General features: G+C 36.5%; 1 protein-coding gene across 2 annotated transcripts in view; it reads left to right on the forward strand.

Annotated features, from left to right (window-relative positions):
* TTC29 (tetratricopeptide repeat domain 29) overlaps positions 1-21,415 on the forward strand; it is a 356,916-nt gene that overhangs the window by 73,250 nt on the left and 262,251 nt on the right. For both annotated transcript variants that reach the window (XM_052690222.1, XM_052690223.1), the window contains exon 3: positions 10,715-10,757. The gene's annotated coding sequence lies outside the window, so the exon portion shown is untranslated. The remainder of the gene's footprint in view (positions 1-10,714; positions 10,758-21,415) is intronic.

A 21,415-nucleotide genomic window follows, 5' to 3' on the forward strand; every position in this document is an offset into this window, starting at 1 on the left:
TTGCTCATTCAGAGGCAGCTATCCATGCACCTTTCAGCAAGCTCATCTGGCTTCTTTAGCCTCCGGTCTACCACTTTGGAGTCCCTGTTCCTTGATGTTTTGGCAGAATGTTGCTCTGGCCACCCTCCAGCTCCCTGCTTGGCTAGCTTTCACAGTAGCAGCTGCCTAGAGCGTGCCATCTACCTGCTGGCCATCCCTCTTGATCCTTTTCTGCCCATGTTATCTCTTTCCTTTCTCTTTTTTCTTTTTTTTCTTTCAACCCTTCCATTAACGTTCCGTTAACTAACTCTAGCTTTATGATTGCAAAAGAGCACTTAAGATCAGTCCTGTTATCCTTTTCTATGTTTGTAGTTAAGCCTGGAGAAGATAATTTTCTGAAGCAACACTGTAGCAAATACAGAAGTGCTGTGCTCAGTGGGTTATCACTTACTTAATTTTTGATGGCTTTTTTTATTACTGAGGCTGTCTTCCCCTCTGATTTACCAGCATGTTTTGATAGAACTAAGGCTTTTTTTCTCCTCTCTTGATCTATAATATTTTCTTACAGTATAATGCAAAGCAGGATGGGTAAAAACCCTGGAATGGTTTTATTCTGTATCATCATTCAAGGTACTGGAAGACTCAATCTCATGGCTGAATTTAAGTATGTCCCTCTCTGTAACTCCATAAGGAATGAAGTGATACTTGTCACTGAGTAAGTAATTTTAAAGCAATGAGCAGTTTATCTTTGGAAAAGAAGGAAGAAATGATAGGAAAACTTTCTGTTGGCTGGAAATGCCCTGGGAGGTAGAACAGACTTCACTTTAACACAGTTCTTCCAAACCCAAGTCATGTTTTTTTTTTATTCCATATTGTTCCCAACTCATTTTGGATTCTCATCAGAATTCAAATTTAGTCCTGCTCTCTAAACTCTCTTAATTCTTGAAATAATGGTGAAATTTTTATGGGAACCACTCTGGGCAATTCCACAAAAGCAGTAGCAGTACCACGCAGTCCAGTTTGTACCTGCTGCTCCATGCAGAAAGGCGCAATCACCTGCTCTGACAATTTTTAGAGGCACCCCCTTAAAATTGTCTTTTCCATTATTCATTTATTTAGATGGTGACCAGTGGAAATAAACACTTGTTCTTATAGTTGTAATTTATGAAAACAGTGATGCCATTCCTTTACAAGCTTCTGAGATCAGTGGGGAAAAAGATTGCTGTTTACGGTTTTGCTTCTCTGGTACAGAAATAGAGTCTGGCTGCCAACACTGAGGCCTGGGCACATCTGTGAAGTGATAGCAATCATTTTTTCAGAAGGGAAAATTTCCCCGTTTTCCAGTAAGTTAAGACTCCTCATTGCTGTCTGCTGCTTTTAAGGAGTTTGTTTTCCTCTGGTGCGTTTCACATTTCCAGGTGCTTCAGATTAATAAAAACTAATTCTTTGCTTAAATAGAGAATGTCTTTTAGACAGCCGTCTGTGTCTGATACAAAAAAAAAAAAAACCCTGTTTCAACAGATTTATATCTCCAGCATTTTAAGACACAACTGATCAAACAATAGATGATTTATTTCAGGTTTGAAGGTGGTTTTGAGTCATTGTCATAGCCTTATAAGTTTATAAGGTTGCAGTATTTTCTATCATATTTCTGTTTTCTGGCCAAATTCATAGGATGGACTGAGCTGTCCCTTTAACTAGTTTCAGTTAGACATTCTTTGGCTTTAACATGGTTGTCCATAGTTATATTTGTCATTAGTTGCCTTTCCCCTTTCTCAAAGCTGTTTTCATGTTATTAGGACCATAGTTACAGTCTGAGTATCAGAACTAGACATACCACTCAGTTGGCGTGACACCTCTAACAGATATCAAGCTACATGTTGTCTGTTGATGCTCCAGATTTGCTTAGGTGCTTGCTGGTTACTTTTGCCTTTTTGTCCTGCCATTACACTTCCAGGCACTTCCTAGCTAACACGTTATCAACTAAAACTTTCTAGTCCTAATCAGTGGATCATTTTTTTCCAAGATGGTGTTATGTTTTCTGTATTTCTCCTTGATTTTTTTCTTAGATTTATGCTTTTAGCTAGGACTTTAAAAAAAGAGTAGCAAGTGGTCCTGAGGACTTAGAAAGCACACTCCTCTGTACCAATCCTCCTATACACAAAAATACTTAATGATTTGATGTATCCACCCTAATTAGCAATAGGATTGATAAATTAATTGCACAGTATCAAATAATGGCTTCAGGATTCTGTGCATGCTCTGGAAAAATAGGTATATGTGTGTCATGGCTTTGTGATTTTGGGTTATTGGAATTCCACATCACAGTGTCACGTAGTGCACTGGGATTTAAGGAGTTAATGCTCCAGTTCTGAGTACCTCTCCCAGAAGAGAAGAAGAACTGCATCCACCCAGAGGACTTCAAATTCAGAGAGGAGATATAACCCCTTGCAAGGTCACCTGATGTCCGTTTTTCTTCCATTTTCAATTGTCAGGCTCTTCTCCCTGCTGCTCATCCTGACCTCAGAATTAGTGTAAGGCCTTCAGTTTTTTTGGACACATTTGATTTATTTGCTCCAATTCTAATTATGCTGCTTTATAGTGTGTTGTCTTGCATTGTCCTATATGTTATTTAGTAAATTAGTTTGTTTCTCCTCAGATTGCTTGCTGCTGTTCCGTTTTGTGGCCTATCTCTCTACCCTTTTTCCCTTATCCCTTTCTGAGGCACGGATTCATGGGTGCCTCTGCCCCGCTAGTCATGAAACCAGGCCAAATCAGCCCATAAACCACTGATGATGTGCAAGCTGCAGCCACATCTTTACCTCACAGCATGCACCATATCTTTCTGCCCACAGTTTGTGTAAAAGTGGTATGAATGCTGAGGACTCTGTGGTACTATCTGGGCCACTTCCTACTGTAGTGCAAGAAAAGGACCGTACAATGAATTCTGAATCTCACTGGCCATATAATTATGGACGGTGTAGGAGAGTCCCTGGAAATGTTCCTGTTCAGTTAGGATTTAGTTTTATCTTGGCAGTGATATCAAGTATTTTGAGTCATTTAAATATACGTTGTGTTTTTTACTTAATTTTCTGTTTTCTAAATAAAAAATGGATAAATTCTCACTGAGCTTAATTTGCTGTGTTACTCCCCAAAGAGTCTGAAGCTTGTTTCTCTCCAACTTTACCAGTATCCAGCTTTCCTAGGTCTATATTAATCTCTGATTTACTCTGATATTGGGCAGCACTCAATAGTAAGGACTTAGTTGGTAAAATAGTGAGCGCAGGTTGGAGTCTGAACAGGATGGTTTCCTGCAAATAAATACATAAGAAATCTGTAAAATCATATGTTGTTTTTTTTTTTTTTTTCTCCCTAACCATGTAACTGTGCTCTCTGGCCATTATTTCGTTAGAACAAAGAGGCGAAAATCTAACCAAGACATTAAGAAACAATCTTCCATACTCACCTGCAAATAATTTACTACAAAATGCTTTGCTGAACTCTTCATGTGCTACCACACTACTACAGCATCATTCTCGGTGTTGTAACTTGTTTCTTGTAGTCCCTTTTGTAAAGACATTGCTGCTTTTACACAAATGAATTAAGTGAACTGCTAAGGATCTCAGTGTCTGTTTATCATTGTATGAAGGCAAATCTTCCTTCTATTATTTTATTGACAGAGGAAAGCAAGATCTTTTTCATATGATAGAAAAAAACAAGACCTCGCACTTTGTGTTTCTATGGTTTGTTTCTTCTTTATCCATTGGTTTATTAATCAAGCCACTGCAACAAGAACTCAGTCTTAACTTCTGTTGGAGTTAGAGCTTTTAAATGGCAGCAGAAGCAGAATGTACATAACTCATCTATGGGAAGATATGATTGGAGAAGCAGACTTTATATTTCTGATGTCTTTAGAAGGAGTGCAGAAGAAGCAAAATATTGCTCCAACATAGGTTTACCATTACAGAAATTTTGCTTTTAATTGCTTTTTAAATTTCCTTCTCAACTATACCCATTTCAGAATCCAGATCTACCAAAATACTTCAAAAACTAAGACTTAGTACAAAACAATTCTTGAGCATTCCATCTTCTGTATTTTCCAAGAAGCAAAATAAAACCTTTATTTGTCAGCCATTCTACACGTCTTTCCTGTTTTTCTCACATAAGGGTACCTTGCCTTTTTTGCCCTAACAAGCATTGATTTCAAGCTTGCTGTATGTGATGCTGTGGAAGCTCAAAGTAAGAGAAAGTTCAGCAGGCAAAGCAATGAAAGATTATTTTGCTAAACATCCATGTAGCATATGCATTCAAGCTGCTCATGCGCATGCTTCTAAAATCTGTTCCCAGGACAGGGGAAAATACTCAGCTCAGTTCTGTGTTATCAGTGAGTTTGTTTTGCCTTTGTTTGTTTGTGGTAGTCATATAGCAACTATTCTTTTTTGTTTGTTTGTTTGTTTTCTTAGTATTTGTGTCTCTCATCTACTTACAGCTCTGCATTTTGCAAAATTTAATTGCATTATTTGTTTCTGAATAGTAAGATAAATGTCAAACAGACTTTTGAAAATCTAAAGGTGAGCAAAACTATGCATGTGCACATGTAAAATGGATTCTGATTTTTTTTCTTAACCGTATCTGAGACAAATTCAGTTATGGTGATCCCTTCCATGTGGCTTTATGGTTATTTTTCTTTGGTTTGTAATATATCATTTGGAAACAGCAATATATCACTATTTATATAAACTTGAGAAATTTAATTACTAAGGAAGAGAGTGCATTATTTCATATTTTTAAAATACAAACTGTCATTTGACTCTGTGGTACACTTTGAAGTCTTCCTTTTAAGTGTTTAAAATTTTACTTCAGTTAAAATAATTATTTAGGTTGTCAGGCAGACTGAGCAGCACTGATTTAAGTGTTACAATATTTAAAAATAATTTGTTTGCCTTAGCAGAATATTTCCTAAGTGCAGTAAGAGTGGCGTAAGATCTTCACAATCAGACCGAAGATGTCATTGAATCACATAGCTGGTTCAATCAAAATTGAACTATTTATCCTTGCTGTAGACACTTGTTTGTTCTTTGACTTACCCGAATTAGTACTATTAATCTCATTTTCAATATCCTAAGGAATATTGTCCTTAATTCTTTATGCCATGCCACTCTACATTTAGATGCCTTGGATCTTTTCCGTAAGTTCTGAGGAAAGGTAGCATCGCAAATCTATATTCCACTAAGATTAAAAACAAGGAATACAGGTTTTTTTGAGCAAACACAAAAACTAGCATGACTAGCAGGACCATTCTGAATTCTCTGCTATAAATAAAACATATTTACTGAGCCTCAAATACCTACAGATTTAATTCCCTCCATATGATTGCTAGCCCCAGCTGATTCACTTTATTGGTGACATCTAGGATGTTTTCATTTCTGATTGTAGCCTGTCATTCTTGGATGCAATACATGTGAATCTCTGCTTTGTTCCTTGAATGGTTCCATGGTTACAGTCCTGGTCAATGCATTTTTGCTTATTTAGGCTATTCCTTCTGTACAGCTGCATCCTGTTTGTTGCCCAAGTCAATTTCAAACTCTGGCTCAGATTTTTTTGCTTTATTTTCATTTCCACCTTCCTGTTAAGATTGCCTGAAACTGAGGGGCTGAGATTATCCCTCCACTAAATCTGAGCATGGTAGAGTTTCTCCTGAGAGAGATTGCTTTCCACTCAACCACTCGTAAAAGTCTTCAGCTAGATTTCCCACTATCCACCTCAAAACACAACTTTGGATCACTTGCTGTGAAAGGAAAGGTTGTTCTTTTAATAATGTTGCATATATATAGCTGGAGTCCAGGTGCTTCCTGCTTTCTGTTTCAGTTCTCCTATATTATAGAATATTCACTGCAGATGTTTGGGAGAAATAAAGTGGTGTAATAATGGAAAAAGTGCAAGCTGTACATAGCTAAATCTCATGTTTTTCATGGAGTTGCTAAAGCACAACCGGCGAAAGCAGCTCCCAGGCGAACTTGAAGTAATGGTGTAAAAAAAAAAAAAAAAAAAAAAAAAAAAGTGCTTATTATGACTTGCTTAACATGGAATAAACAAGAGAAGAAAATACATCTGATGTCTGAACCCTAACTTTAAATCTTTTAGAAATTTTTCAGTGGTTCTGGAAGCTAAATATCTTCAGTGGGGGTATGTGTTAGTTCCATCTATGATGGTATGGATAAAACATCTTAATTCACTGAAACAATTACAGAAACTGTGATCTACATACGACAGCCAGGTTTAGCTGATGCAATAGGAATTTGTGTTGAATGTTTATATGTATGTGAACAAATAGGAAGCAACCATACGCTTTTTGAATGCTTTATAGCTTTGTGACCACCAGCAGTGTCCTGTTTATCTAGATGGAGAGAATGTGGTTTTAAAAGTCTGGAATGGCAATGCCTACATTCATTTAAATGTGTTGTTCCAGCCTCTTTCACTAATAACAGCAAGAGTGTATTATTTTTTATGTAAACACGGATCATCTAATCTTCCTTTATCTGTGATTGTGAATGAGGTAATTTAGCTGCATTTCTTAGTTGAGGTTTTATTTGGTTTATTTATTCAGTACCTGGAAGCATCTTGCAAAAGCTTGAAGTATTAAACTATGTGGCGTTGCTTCAGAAAAGGCAGAAACATGATACATCAATTCCTTCCTGGTGTTTAAACTATGAGCAGTCTTGTTGACACACTAAGAAGGTGTAAGTATTAGGTCTAAAAGAACTTTTTAGCTGGATAACAACTGGCTTTCAAAGGTTTTGCATTTGTTTTTTTGCATTAAGTATGTATGGGAGAAGCCTACAAGGTCAAGAGAAAATAAGAACAAGTCAAAGACAGATTTTTAAGACAAATAGTAACATCTGGTAAATGACTTAGTTCTACATTTGTCAAGCTCTTGTTTACTGCAGTGGATGTGAAATGTTTTTCTTGGCGGCATTACTGGCTTTAAGTCCATCAGTCTGGGAAAAAGATTCATAGAGATTTATAATGTATAGTAACAAAATGATACGTGTGGTTGCATTTAGAACCTATATGCAATAGGAAATCAAACAGTATTGAATGATCGGAAATAACTTCTATTCTTTTATAGTTTTTGAAACATTTTCAATATTTATATTGGTTTTTACTAGTATGTAAGCAATATATGTACATCATGTGTCCCTCTCTACATTGATTATCGTCTAAATCTCTCAGTGCTTTTTAAAAGCCTGCATTTTCTGTCAGGAAAACAATGGAGGTCAAAAAAAAAAAAAAAAAAAAAAAAAAAAACCAAAGGCAAAGTAGTTAAACACTGCCAGTAATCTAGGCTGAGGATCTCACACAAATGAAGTTCTGTGTATCCCTGATGACAGAGAACCCCTAAAGTTGGAAAATCTGCTTAGAAAGGTAACAAAAGGAGGGCTGATGTGGTTTTTGTGAATTTCTGTGGTCAGCCTGAATTTGAGGCTTCCAGCTGATCCCAAACTGCTTCTGAGGGTATCTTCAGGGTGAGATGGTTATGCGGTCAGAGCTTGCTTTCTGTGGGAACAACTATCCATTTTCCTTCTGGGGAGGAAAATAACGGAATAAAGACTGAGATGTTTGATAGTCTGGTTACAGCAAGTGAACAACAAGTTACCACTTTCTTCTCTTCCCGTCGTCCTTCCTTCCAGAACTAAAGTTATGCGGAAGTAAAAATAAATAAAACTGGGACAGCTGGGCAACTCAAAGAGCAGTTGGAACAGTTTATTCTGTTGTAGGAACACTTCAGTGAGTTCATGGAATCATTTTATGTTTTATTCTCTGGTAATTAATGTCCTGTGGTATTTTGCCTTTGCCTTTGCTTGGACTTGGTTCAATTCTAAATAGTTTAACTGGAGCAAATACAGAGGTCGGAGTGCTATAGATTACTCTCAAGTACTCAAGAAACTTCTTTGTAGCTTTTACTAGCTTTTTAGTGTTTTAGCGTGTTAACAACTAATTTCTGTAAGGCTAGGAAAATGAAAATTTCTTCATGCTTGCGGGAAACAGGAATAAGAGTTGATTGTCTTGTTCATTGCCTGCAGATAATTTCCTAGTGGGTTTTCCTTCCGATATACCAGGTTGTCAGCTTTGACTTGAACAAAATCTCACCTGATTTAAACTTTTTTGAAAGCAGTCCCCGAACATTTGCATTTATATTTGTAATCAAGTCTGTTTACTTTCTGTGATAAAAGCAGGAGAACCCACTCTGCCTGAAACTCAGCATGAATTGATCAGCTGTCCTTATAATATAGGACTGTTGAATTTTGCTATCATCTTTGATTAGTGTGCTCTTCATCACTACATGACTTCTCTATAGATTTGACCAGCCACATGGCAGCCTGTGCAGGGGCTAATTCCTTGCTCTTTGTAAGTCACGCCAAGGGGAGGTCTTAAGAGCGTATAAACATAATGACCCATAAAAGTCTGAGAGCAATTATTTCTAGCTAATAAAACAAAATGAACAGCAGGGGGCAAGTCTTATTTATGGAACAAATGTCTGCTAAGAAATCTACAATTATTTTACCTAATACTTCCTAAAAACTTGAATAGAAAATGAGTGAACAAAAAGCCCTGTGCTATTTAAAAATAAGAACAGCTTAAAAATCAGTTAGAAGGGACGGAAATTCATTTATTTAAAAGAAACAAGCTGACTACTTTGTACCATCTTTTTATACATTAAAAAATTGGAAAGGTACTATGTTAAAGGTGACTGTTATTAAAACTATTATGAAAATGGAAAAGAAATGTTTCAAGGTATTAACTTTTTAAAATAAATTAAACATTAATGAAGTTTTAATGCGTATATTATTTAGGCATATTATTTAGAGCCTGAATTCAGCCTAGAGCAGTGCCATCTCAGCCCCTGGGTAGCTCAAGGAAATTTTACCTTAAGTACAAAAGAACTCTCTGCATAGTAGCTGCCCAAAGCTGTGCCACTTAAGCGGATATAGAATGTTAACCATTTGTGCAAGAGCTTGGTCCCTAAGTAGACTTTATATGGATTGTCGTTGGTGTTGCATTCTGGCTCTACATCTGGTATCAGTTGTAATCAAAGTAGGCTATGTAAGTTGTCAGCAAAAAAACTGAAGCCCAAGCTTGTATTACGAAGAGGAAAGCAATGCACATTTTGCCAGTAAAGTTATGTTTTTTCTACATTTTTCTGCCTGATTTATTTGGTGCATAGTATTTATTGATTTGATTGGAAGGTGTTAGATCTATTAGAGTGGGTCCAAAGGAGGGCCACAATAATGATCCAAGGGATGGAACACCTTCCCTGCGAGGACAGATTGAGAGAGCTGGGGCTGTTCAGCCTGGAAAAGAGAAGATTCTGGGGAGACCTTGGAATGGCCTTTCTGTATCTAAGCAGGGACTGTAAGAAAGAAAGAAGGGTGTGGAGTCTTTTGCGGGGTCTATTGTGGTAGGACAAAGGGAGATGGTTTCAAACTAGAAGAGGGGAGATTTAGGGTATAAGGAAAAAGTTTTTTACAGTGAGGGTAGGGAAGCACTGGAACAGGCTGCTCAGAGATGATGGATGCCCAGACCCGGGAGACACTGCAGGTCAGGCTGGACGGGGTTCTGAGCAGCCTTATCTTGCGGTAAATATTGTGGTTCGTTCAGGGGGATTGGACTAGATCACCTTTAAAGGTCACTTCCAACTCAAATGATTCTGGACAAGAGAGATGATGCTTTCCCTCAACTGAGCACTGGAGTGGATCCACCCAGATTGCTGTGTCCAGTCCTGAGCTCCCCAGTACAAAAGAGACATGGGCATTGCTACAGACAATCCAAAATAGGGGCAAGACGGCGAAGAGACTGGCACACCTATCCTATCTCCTATATCTACATCTCAGGGTAGAGTTTGGGAGAGTTGGGACTGGTCAGCCTGGAGAAGAGGAGGCTCAGGAGGTCTCTCATCAGTGTCTATAAATACTCAAAGGCTGATAAAAACAGATCCGGGCTCTTTTTTGGCCCAGTGACAGAACAAGAAGCAATGCACACAAACTGGAACAGAAGAGGTTCCCTCTAAGCATCAGGAAACTTTTTCCTGTGGGTTTGTTTGAGCACTGGCAGAGGTTGCCCCTCTGGGAAGGAGGTTGTGGGAACTCCATCCTTGGAGATATTCAAAAGTTGACTGGACAAAGTCCTGAAAATCTGTCATGTTACCACTTGTATGCGTTAGACAAATTTAATTTGTATTGATAAAGACTGAGCTCTGAAAACATTTGACAAAAACTTCAACCAATCAATTATAGTCCGAAATAAATACTGAAGAGGACTAGACTGTCTCAGCCAGCTATCAGACATATCTGGATCCACTGAAGCTTGTTCAAAAGTTCACTGCACATAATTGTGATTCTGACATATGAGAAATATCTGCCTAGATTATTAATGAAAATAAAGTTGTATATTTATTCTCTTTGCTTATGCAGTTCCTGGAGATAAATGCTGTGAAGTATGGCATAGTGCCTCTTGCATTTTAAATTAATTACAGAAGACATACCAGTATTTAAGATATAGGAGTTGCATAGAAAAGAAAAGAGGGAAATCATGCCTTTTCATCAAAAAAGCTGACCAACTAAAAGGTTGTGCGTGAGCAACTGAAATGGGGATATAATGATGGCAAAATATATTAATACCATCTACGCTTTCAGAAAATCAATTACTATTTTCTAAATCAAAACTCTTTTTCCAGGTACCGCAAATGAATGGACAAATTGTGTTTTCTACATAATTAGGTGAGGTTTCTGTTATGCTTTATCTTTGTGGATTCATCTCTGATAATTACAATATGGACCTAGTATGCTGGTATGCTGGGAAAGAAAGTAATGTTTTGATGTACCTTGGTGGCCCACTACATTCTGCACCCTCCTGTGTTAGATGAAAGTTTGCTGATCTGATGACAGCGAAGGCTATGTGTTTATACCGAGATGTATCCTGTGACCTTCTGGAAATGATTGGACTGAATCCTCAGAAAACACAAATGATTACAGTTATATTGAATTTGGTCTATGAGAGTACTCTTTTACTCATGTTTATAACTATGAAGAGTTAACAGTTTCAATTTAGTTTATTTAGTTTAAACAGACCTTCCAGTAAAACTTTACTTCAATGCCTATCTGTAGTAAGCTGCAAGGAAAATTCAGCCAATTTTTGTTCTGTCCCCTTTTCTTTTGAGACTGGCTTAATTCTGTTCAGTGCATCAAAGAATGTATCTGAAAAACTAATAGCATGCATAGTCCAAAGGAGTTATCCATGTCGCGTCACTTTTTCCAGATAAATGTATTTAGGTATCTTAGCATTATCTAAGATTCAGAAAAGACAATGTCTTCTTTGAAAACAGTTGAATAAGAAATTACACTGATTGTGAAACAGCCTTTGCACTCTCCAGCCATGATGACTGCAACTTTTGCAGCTCTTGGAAACAGAATTGAGGAGTGTTTCATTGATCTCTGCTTCATTTGCACAGGCATGTAGGGGTAGGACTGAGTGTTGTCTGTCAGTTACTTCGTTGTTAGCCATCAAAAAAGCAAATTGATGTTGCAACCCACTTTTCCTTTTCCTTTTTTGAAAGAAAAAAAAAAAGTTTGTTTAAAAGACTAAGACAAAGATCAAGAGTTCTGTAGACAATAAGAATTAACAACCCTTGTGTAAGTAGCACATCCCATGCCAAACAATCTTCTCCCCAGCTGAGGTGATGAGTATGCAGACAAACTCTGAGAGTGAATATGTCATGGGAATAGCAACTGTATGTTCTGACACTGGGAACAAGTGTTGGGAATGACTTCTTACAGGGAAAACAATAGACTAGAGATTCAAAAAAAGACCAGTGACAAAATGTCCACAGAAATGCAAGTTGACTGGTCTGACAAGTCTTGGATTTTAAAGACTTGTTGTATGTACATCTAGGCTCTAGTGGTACTGAATTTTTTTCTTACAGTCTTCTTGGCTTTCCTTTGTTCAGATGAAAACAAAGATATCATCACATGAAATTCCCTTGACGTTTTCCTAATTATCTGTCTTTTAATCACAGTGAAGCATTCAGTCCTTTGGATATGATTCTCTATCACAGATGAGGATTAGCTAGGATGAGTGGAATTATCCTCTAAGTGCTAGCCAAGACTGAGATTCCTTTAAAAGAATGTAGTGAGTTCTTTGTCTTAACTTTTTTTGTATGTGCTATAAACCTTTAAGGAAAATAACACTGTCTCTTGGGTAGCCATTTTAAGTTAATATTCAGTCAGTGTCAAATTCAATTTAGCCTTGTTAGGAGCAATGGGAGTTGCATCCAGTTGCAGCATGCAGACAGACTAAGAATGTGTGAACAATGGTAGATGGAATCACCACAGGGGAGAGGTATTAAGCCCTGTTTTGGTTTGTAAAACTCTTTTAAGCTGTGTTTAAGCACTTCATGGTCCATGCCAGAAATAATTAAAAACTCTTTTATTTTTGACTCTACAGAAGAGTAGGACCAGATCAAAATCCCATACCTGAATCCTTAACTATGGAATTTGTTGTATCAGGCCTTATAACAAAACTGTATGGGTCAGGCCAATCTAAGCCCTTGAATGAGAACAACTAGTGCTGCAGAATGTCTTTGCTAGCCAAGTAAAATACCTAGGAGTGAAATAACTCCCTACTTCCTCAGAGTAGTGTGTAACTGTCAGGCTTGAGAGCATGGAGTTTATTTCTTTACAAGTTGCCGGATGTGAAACTGTTCAAGTTGTTACACTAAGCAGTCTGTTTTGCCTTTGATAGTCAGTCATCCTTTTGCTATGTTTTCTGCTCTCTGAGTAACTTAAGAGAAGAGAAAATTATTGTGAGCAGTTTATACATTACACTGAGTTCTCAGGGAAGCTGCTTTCTCCTCCTGAAGCCTGTATGTTTTGCTGGTGTAGGATCTGACACTATGGGAGAAGATGAAATGGAGTGGGACTCTGTGTCCCAGTGACATTTCATGTAATCTCTGCAGCAGAGTCCTTCTGTAGAGAACACAAGTCGCTTTCCAACGCTTCACAGTCAGCTGAAATTCTCTCTGATGGGAGACATGTGAGGAGAAGGAAAAGCTGCATACTTGTCTGCAGATACCAAAACCCTTTTGCACTTAATATTTTCTTTCAAATACTGCAGTAGTTGCATTATTGTGAGGCATAGTATTTTGTGTCAGCATCACAGAAGATTCCAGTGGTGTCACCCACTGCTATCACAATCATTATCACTCAGGCACTTACCAGCTTCCCAGCCAAACTTAGCTTGCTTTTCAGGACCCAGGGAGGAGGCAGGGAGAGCAGAGTTGGTGTTTGACAGCATGCACCTGGAAGTGTACATATACTCTTGAAGGCCTTATCACACAGTCATACCAGCCAAATACTTTCTTGTCTGTTGGGAAAAGGTGCAGTGACAGGAGCTGGCTGCCAGTATTTGGTGAGAGTGAATCAGGGAGAGAATCAGGTATTTGGTTGAAGCTGTGACACTAAAAGATGCATACCCTAGAGTCTGATATTTAAGATGGCTGTGATGAAGAAACTATTGCCCTTTGTGATGCTGTTGTTTTATAAAGCCTAGATGGTAGAGTTTCTTATTATTAAAAAGATCTCTGGAAAGCATCATTTGAAGAGGGAATATTATAGGAGCATGCCTGCAAAAATTTCTGTTATTTTTCTCTTCATTTCTTGAAGAGAACTTTTAAAGACTCAGAGTAGCAATCAATGCTGTCTTTAAAAAAAAAAAAAAAAAAAAAAAAAAAAAGTCCCCTGGTCTTTAATCTTTTTTTGTGCTCTCTGGTGGCCAGGGCCTTTTGCTTTTGTCCAGCTTGACGTGGCATAAAACTGACAATGTTATGAGCTTCACAAACAAAAGTAGGCTTTGCTATAGCTTCAGTGTCAGAAAATAAACTCAGATATGCTTAAAATCCACTGAAAGTCAGGCAAAGTTTTTCTGGGGTTTTCAGTTCAATCACTACAGCCCTAGTCACTTAGGGAGCTTACAGAACAAGAACAGAGTAGAAGGAAGAGTCCTGCCTGCCTTTCATGTGGAAAAACCTGACTTCTTCATGTTTTAAAGGCAACAGGACATGAAGTCGGGTTGTGTTGCCTAAGGCTGCTACATAGCGAAGGGATTTAAATGTAACCTCTGCATACAGAGAAAAGAAGTCCCTTAATTCATTCAATATTTTATTAGAAATCTCTTAATGCTGGTCTTATTCCTAAAGGTAAACATCTCAGAGGCTTTTGAAAGGCTGTATTTCATTATTTAATAATCTGTTTTCTGTAACAGAACTCCCTAGGTCTGCGCTGGTTCCACAGGCTGGAAATATCAACAGTCCAAGAACTGTTAAATAATTAACCTGTTGGTGCCTGTAAGTGTTAGGGTTTGAATCACTCATATTTTATTATCACAAACTGCTGGGGAAAGGTGTGAAAAAGATGATTTACTACTTCTCTTACAGGACAAAATGACTTCTATATAATGGCACGGTTTGAAACTCTATGATGTTTTGTTTAGAAAGTAACATTTGTAGAAGAATATTTAGGAGTGACTCTGTATATACCCGGCAGAACAGTTTTACATGTTCTGGACTCACTATAATCCCTTCCTCAATTCAGAGGTCAAATGCAATTTTATAGAACTTTTGTATAACAAACTTTCTTAAGAGTTCCTGAGCATTAACGTTGATTGGAAAATATAGAGCAGTTTTTGGCTGTGGAACAGCACAACTCTGTACTAAGTATGTATGTGTAAGTGCTAATATTAGTGTTTGCACACGCCTGTGTGCGCACATACACAAACAGAATTTGCATGTGTCCTGTTTTCCAAATGGGGAAAATGTCTCTGAAGGTAACTGAAAACCAAATATTTTGGCCCACTAATCTTGACATGACTGTTAGACACTAAGGAGGAAGTAGACAATTTTGAACATACAGGAGCAGGCATAGACTGTTCTTAAATTCCAAGCAGATGGAGGCAGGCCTGACTGCTCAGGGGGTTTCTCATCCACAGATGATGCATGTCATGATTTTTCTTCTTCACAGAGAGAAAATAGAATTGGTTCTATCACAGTACTGTGTAACTTGGAGGGGAACAAAGTCGTACAATCATGACTATTGTGCAAAATAACAGGAGTTCCAGAAAGAGGGCTTTTGTGAGCATTAATGACACGTACTCCTAATTTAGCCCAGACTCAAAATAAGTGCTGTAATTTAATACAAACCAGATTACTTTCTTTGTAGACAGTTTGAATTCTGTTGTTACATGCATTGAAATGGCAGGAAAATGTGCAAAAGCAACAGAAAGCCAGACAGGAAATACTAGACTCTACTGAAGACTGTTCCTTATTTTGTTGTGTCTGACAGTAGGACAGTACTACCTTTCTGGATCCTTCAGCAAGCATCCTCAGTATTTATTAAGCTAAGATGTAGAAACAAGTGGCTAGAATTAATTATTTTTTTTTCTCCCCATTGGATCCATTTGTTTACTTTGGCTTTTTGAAATATTTTGGGACTCTTGTGGTCTGTAATGGGAAATCTGTCTGCATTCCCCTCAGTTTGTTTTTTGCAGTGTTTACAAGCTTAGGCTGTATTGACATTGTTACTAGGGAGAAACTATCTTTTGGCAATGCAGAAGGCTTTAGCACTATTATATATACGTGCGAAATTCAAACATACAAACAATACAGTAAAAGACAATTTTCAAAATCTTTGCTTTCTAAGCAGTCACGAATTAAGAAATTATTAATTCTAGAATTAGAACTAGAATTAGGCTCATCTCTGCCACTTCAGTTAGATCCATCTATATGTTGTATTTTAATTATTAAGTAGTTGCTAATTTTGGCTACTAGCATGAAGATTTCAATAACTTAATGGGAAAAAATTACCTCTAATTTCTATTAAAAAAAATTGCAAAAAGCTTCTTTTCAGATCATCAAGTATTTTAAAATAATTTTCCTCACGGCTTAGATTGACTAGACTTACTTGCTGTTTTGATTTAAACATCTTGTTGACATATTGATGTGATTAGCTGTAGATGTTCATGGAGATATTCACAATGAGTCAATATCCTGTGAATTCAGCAGGCTGTGACTATTTTCTGCAATTGAGCAACGGTGAACAGCAAAATAAAACAAAGCTGTTAAGGAGAGCTGCAGGAGAGCTGCAAAGAAGTCAAAAAGAGGCTCTTGCAATGAACACTCCTATTTTTTTTTAGTATCTACAGTTCAATTATGAAGGATTATTTTTCTGAATTGCTAGGCGTAATTGAAAGTATGAGTTTTGAAGCTAAAGAACTCGCTTACGTGATATCTTCTTGGTTCTTTTCTGAAAAACAAAGCCCTGCCTTGTGGTTTATTTTATAGTAGTTTAGTATTTTAACAAACTTCTGCTTTTCTATTTGTTTTTCTGAATGTGTTATAGCTTATTTAGTTGTACTTTTTCTATGCTGGAGAGAGAGAAATGAGACTTCTACAATGAAGCTTAAATCTTGAACTATCTCTCTCCTACACAAATAAAGAAAGAATCCTCTTCCATCATTTTTATTTTGCATCCCTAGGCTTTGCTTCTGGGTCTTGCTGTTTTTCATGGAAGAGACCTTTTTAGCTGTGCTCTACGTAGTGAGAAAATTACTGTAATCTATCTGCCCTCCCAGCTTCTTGCTGAAGTGGGCATGCCTCCTTTTAACGGTTAGCAGTCTAAACATCAGAATTTCCTTTTTGTTAGCAAAAGCTTCTTATTGAAGACCACTCATTTGACTAACAAGATTCTTGGTGCTAAAATTTGCTGATTTGTCTTAGTGAGATAATTCAACATTGTAGCACCAGTAGAGGATAAAACCAACTATATGGCCTAGCAAGTAATTTCCAGTTCTGAAAGACCTGAGCTATGTATATGTATTCCATTTACTTTAATCTGAGAGAATTCAATGCACTGTGTTGTATTATATTGAAGTAGTAGGGTGCAGGAATTTTTTTTTTTTCTGAAGTATTTCTAGTCTGATGTATTGATAGTATTTCCTTTAATTCTTGAGATGAACCAAAAGTGCATATTCTAAAACAGTAAGCAGACTAAGGACAGGATGAAAGCTTATGACATAGTGATTTCATTTGAGAGTACTGCTTCAGTATTTTTCTCTTTAAATAAGACAAACATTTTTTTTTTTTTTTTTTATAATTGTTAAAGAGTTCTGTCCCCAGCAACCTAACTAAAATAAATCAAAACAGTTACTTGCATGTGCTGTATTATAACCACAACAGATGACTTATTTAAATGGCATTTCGTCCTCTCTTTTGAGGAGAAACGGTACTGTGAGCAATGAAGGATCTTTTCAAATAGTAATAAGATAAATAATCAGTTCCAGGTAAGCAACTTCAATCCATCTGATGTTCAACAGAGAAAACATGCATACAGGTAGTTATCATAGGGTAGATAAACTGTGGTAGCATATCAGATTTTCTGCCTTGTGCGATTGCACTCTGTTGCGAATGTGATGCAACTTACCTTCCTTTTTGTCTTTATTCTGGGGATAAAAAGACATTAATAATGACTTTGTAAGAAGCTGCTGCCAGTTTTACATCAGTAGGTATATTCAATATTTTTTGAATTAATCTCTGAAAAGCAGACGGAAGAAATAAATAGTTCACCATGAATAAGTATTCTTATAATAATAAACGCGTGAATATGAATGCTGTAATGCATCTTATTCTTTAGAATTAACATTTCCATTTGGAGTTAACAGGCAGTTAAATATGAAATTTGAGGCAGAAATTAAACCAACATGCTGCTAGAATATTTTTCTCTGTTGCAGCAACTCCCATTTTCTTCTTAAAAATCCAGTTTATAAATTGTTTTAGATGTCGCAAAAGGCTTTGGACAAATAGCTGTTAAATTCCTGCATTAATCTTCATAATTTTCATGTTGTTAGCTTAGTGTCTCCCACAGAATTAATCTTAGCATCACTCTGCAGCTTGCTTTAGAGAGAATATTTGCATTAAAAAGACTTAAAAATCCATCCATTACACCTGAAATTTAACTGTATCTCTAAATAAGTGGGCAAATCAAATGAACTACTTGATGCTTCTTAAATTCAATACATATTGATATTTATTTATTTTGTTCCCTGCTTTAAAACACTTCTGAATTAATTCACTAATTTATAATTAACCTATTACATATTCTTTAACTATTCAATTATTTAATTTAAACTATTATCTATAATTTAATCTATATATTTCAATTAGCTAATTATCAATTAATATTAATTTTCCTCATTAATAAAATTAATCAGCTTTTGATCATTAGTTTTCTACATACTATGAATTTCCAGCAACCGCTGTGCATTTTCACTGCACGTTTTTTAATACACTGCACTTCATCAGTAACAGATCCAGTGTTTCCTTCCATAATGATGTTATGTCATCCATAATGATGTCCATAATCCCCACCTGGGAATTTTTATTGCTTATTCATAACAAAGCTGTTTTCAACTATAGTTTCAGCAATTTTGCTCTCACTAACATAAACACTGCAATATTTTCTTTCCTCTGAAACAGGAATGAATGTCATAGTTATAAGAAAGGTTTACCCCATAAGGGTTTGCTCTACATAAATATTTCTTGGAAAAGGACACTGAGCTATGAAATACTTCCTTTTTTCTTTTCAGTTATCTTTTTAAGCATGTTGCTTTTGCATATTTAGTAAGGAGCAGGGTTTGTTTTGAGCTCAGTATTCCGAAGGCAGATTGTTGAAAGATTTGAAGAGATCTGAAGAGATTCTATTAAATTGTCCTTTAAAAAAGTCTTTATGGAAAATTTGACCTTCACCAAATTCCATTTTTAGATTTCAAATAGGGACAGAATGATTATTTCATCTATTTTCTAGTTCTTTCTAAAGTTGTCCAGTGCCTTGGCCAAATCAATTCCTCCTTTCTATTCATTTTTTCCTCTTTTTCCAGGATGACAGCTAAATTGCTAGAATATACTAGGAAGCATAAATTCAGAAGATTAGTGAGAAAAAATTATGGGTTGAGATGAGTAGATAACATAAACAGGAAAGAAAAGTTAAGAGAGTTTATCACAAGACTGTGTAAAGCATATTGGCACTGTTGCAGGCATTGAGGATGTAGTCAGAAACTACTGGACAGTAAAGGGATACCAGCAGCCTACATTTTGTTCACAGTTCTGCTGACTCCCAGCTCTTTGAGGTGAGACTGCTGGCAAGACTCTCTTAATTGGGTTTACACACAGTGCCTCTGTTGGAATGGCTCAGGCAGAACGTACAGAATGTCTGAAACTTTTGACCATCTTATTGTGCCTAATCTCATGATTTAAAACTCAATTAACATTAGTACTTGACCCGAGTGTTTAAGTTTAATTAGTACTCTCTCCTCTAAATATTATAGAGCTGTGAGGAGAGCAACCACTTCAGGCCAACACTCCGCTTCAGGTAAAGCAGTAACATATAGGCGGTAAGGAAGCAGCGAAAGTATATCATGTCTTAAACAAGGCACACAGCTTGAAACTGAGTGCAAGGTTTTTGAAACTTCTGTTTACACTTTTTGGAGACTATCCTTGTTAGGATTAGAATTCTTAATAGGATTATCATGTTAGAAATGTGGCAGTCGATGTTTTTTTTTAATTGTTGAGTATTTTTAGTTCTGTTGACCTATACCATGGTAAACAGCAAGTGCTGTCTACATCTCTGTGGCACATCTACTTCTGTTTGGCTGATGTTTTTTGCATATTTTTGAAAAGAAACTAAATTATAACTGTCTGCAACATTCCCCCTTGCACTAATATGAATTCATCAAGCAGGTTACAGGTTATGTTTTCATTATTTTAGGGGGTGAGAAGACGTTCAAAAACCAACTGGCTTTTCTATTGTGTGAGGCACAGGGTTTCTGCAAATCCACATCAGCGTAGGGAACATTTGAAGAATTCACCCATTCCTAGATGGTTCATTTCTGGATCAGACCAATGGTAGACAGGTAACAGGAACACAAATTACTTCCATTATACAATTTTAATAAATTCTATCCAAATACAACTGTTCCTGCAGCCTGTCCAGCAGAAAAAAGAAATCCCAAGCCAAATGCTGAACAGAAATGCCAGTAGCTGTGATTAATTATAATTCATTTCAGATAAGAAACAAATATATGACCTAAAGGAAAATAAAGCTTCAGACTATGTCATTAGGAGAAAAAAATAATCCCATTGGTATTATTAACTATAGATTGAGCAGGAAATTCCCAGGTGTAATAAATGAAGTTACAAGCCTGCAGTTGTTCAAAAAAAGTTAGAATGGAATGATGTAGTAAGTCTTGCAAAATACATCCACTAAAAGACTATTTCTGTGATTCTAAATGCTTATCTAGAGAAAACTCAGAAAGTAGATTTTATTTTTTCACACACACAGAAAAGTGCTAAGAACTGCCTTATCAATAGGAAAGTCAATTCACTGTTATGGTAACTCTCTTGCTCACAGTAGACTGCCAAACAAATTGCTGCTTTCCTATTGTTGAAGAATGTCTTCAGTTTGAGAGAAGTTAATTTGTGTTTCCAGGCTGAACTCCATGTTCAAAATGATTTGAATAGTTCTGCCCTTTCCTGTGTCTTATTTTCTTACTTCTATTCCTCTACTTTTATAATACAAACCCTCTTTTTGCTTGCTTTGCTTTTACCCTTCAAGTCTACATGAAATGATAATAAATATTCCCTTCTTGTCTGCTCTATGGGAGACCCATCTCTATGAGATGAAAATAAAACATCCTTCCTCAGTACCAATATATATATTTATATATATATATATTTTTTTCTTCCCTGCTCAAGCCAAATGCTTTCTAAAGACTTAAGGCTCATTGTTTTAGCACCTGCAGTGCCATAATAGGATTCATGTCTGCTGTTATTCTACTAGCCACAGACTGTGGGATGTAAAATAGTAATAGATCCGTGAATGTTAGAGGTAACGATGCTATAAAAGTGAATTTGGTCATCTTTTCTCTATTCCTAATCTCAGAAGATCCTTTCCTTAAATTATGTTGCCACTTCCTCTCTTCTTTTCCTCTCCTATTTATTTATTTAGTCACTTACTTATGAAATATAACATGAAATCATGTTATCCAACTGGTTTCTGGTAAAATTAAAATTATTTGGTAGATTTAAAATAGTTCTGCCGTCTACGAGCAGTGAGATATATATCTATTGATGTGTACCATTTAAAACAGTAACAGAAACTGCAGAGCTTAGTGTTGTGGTATCTGAACACATACGTGGTATCTCCCATGAATGTAGATTCTAATTTGGTATTTTTTGTTTTTTTACTGTAAATTTTTCATACAAAAGAATGAAGTTTTCTAAAATTCAGAGAAAATAGGCAGTAGTGAACATTCATTATTTGCTATTTTGAATGTT

Source organism: Tympanuchus pallidicinctus, unplaced genomic scaffold (assembly GCF_026119805.1).
Source record: "Tympanuchus pallidicinctus isolate F22 unplaced genomic scaffold, pur_lepc_1.0 scaffold26, whole genome shotgun sequence".
NCBI lineage: Eukaryota > Metazoa > Chordata > Aves > Galliformes > Phasianidae > Tympanuchus > Tympanuchus pallidicinctus.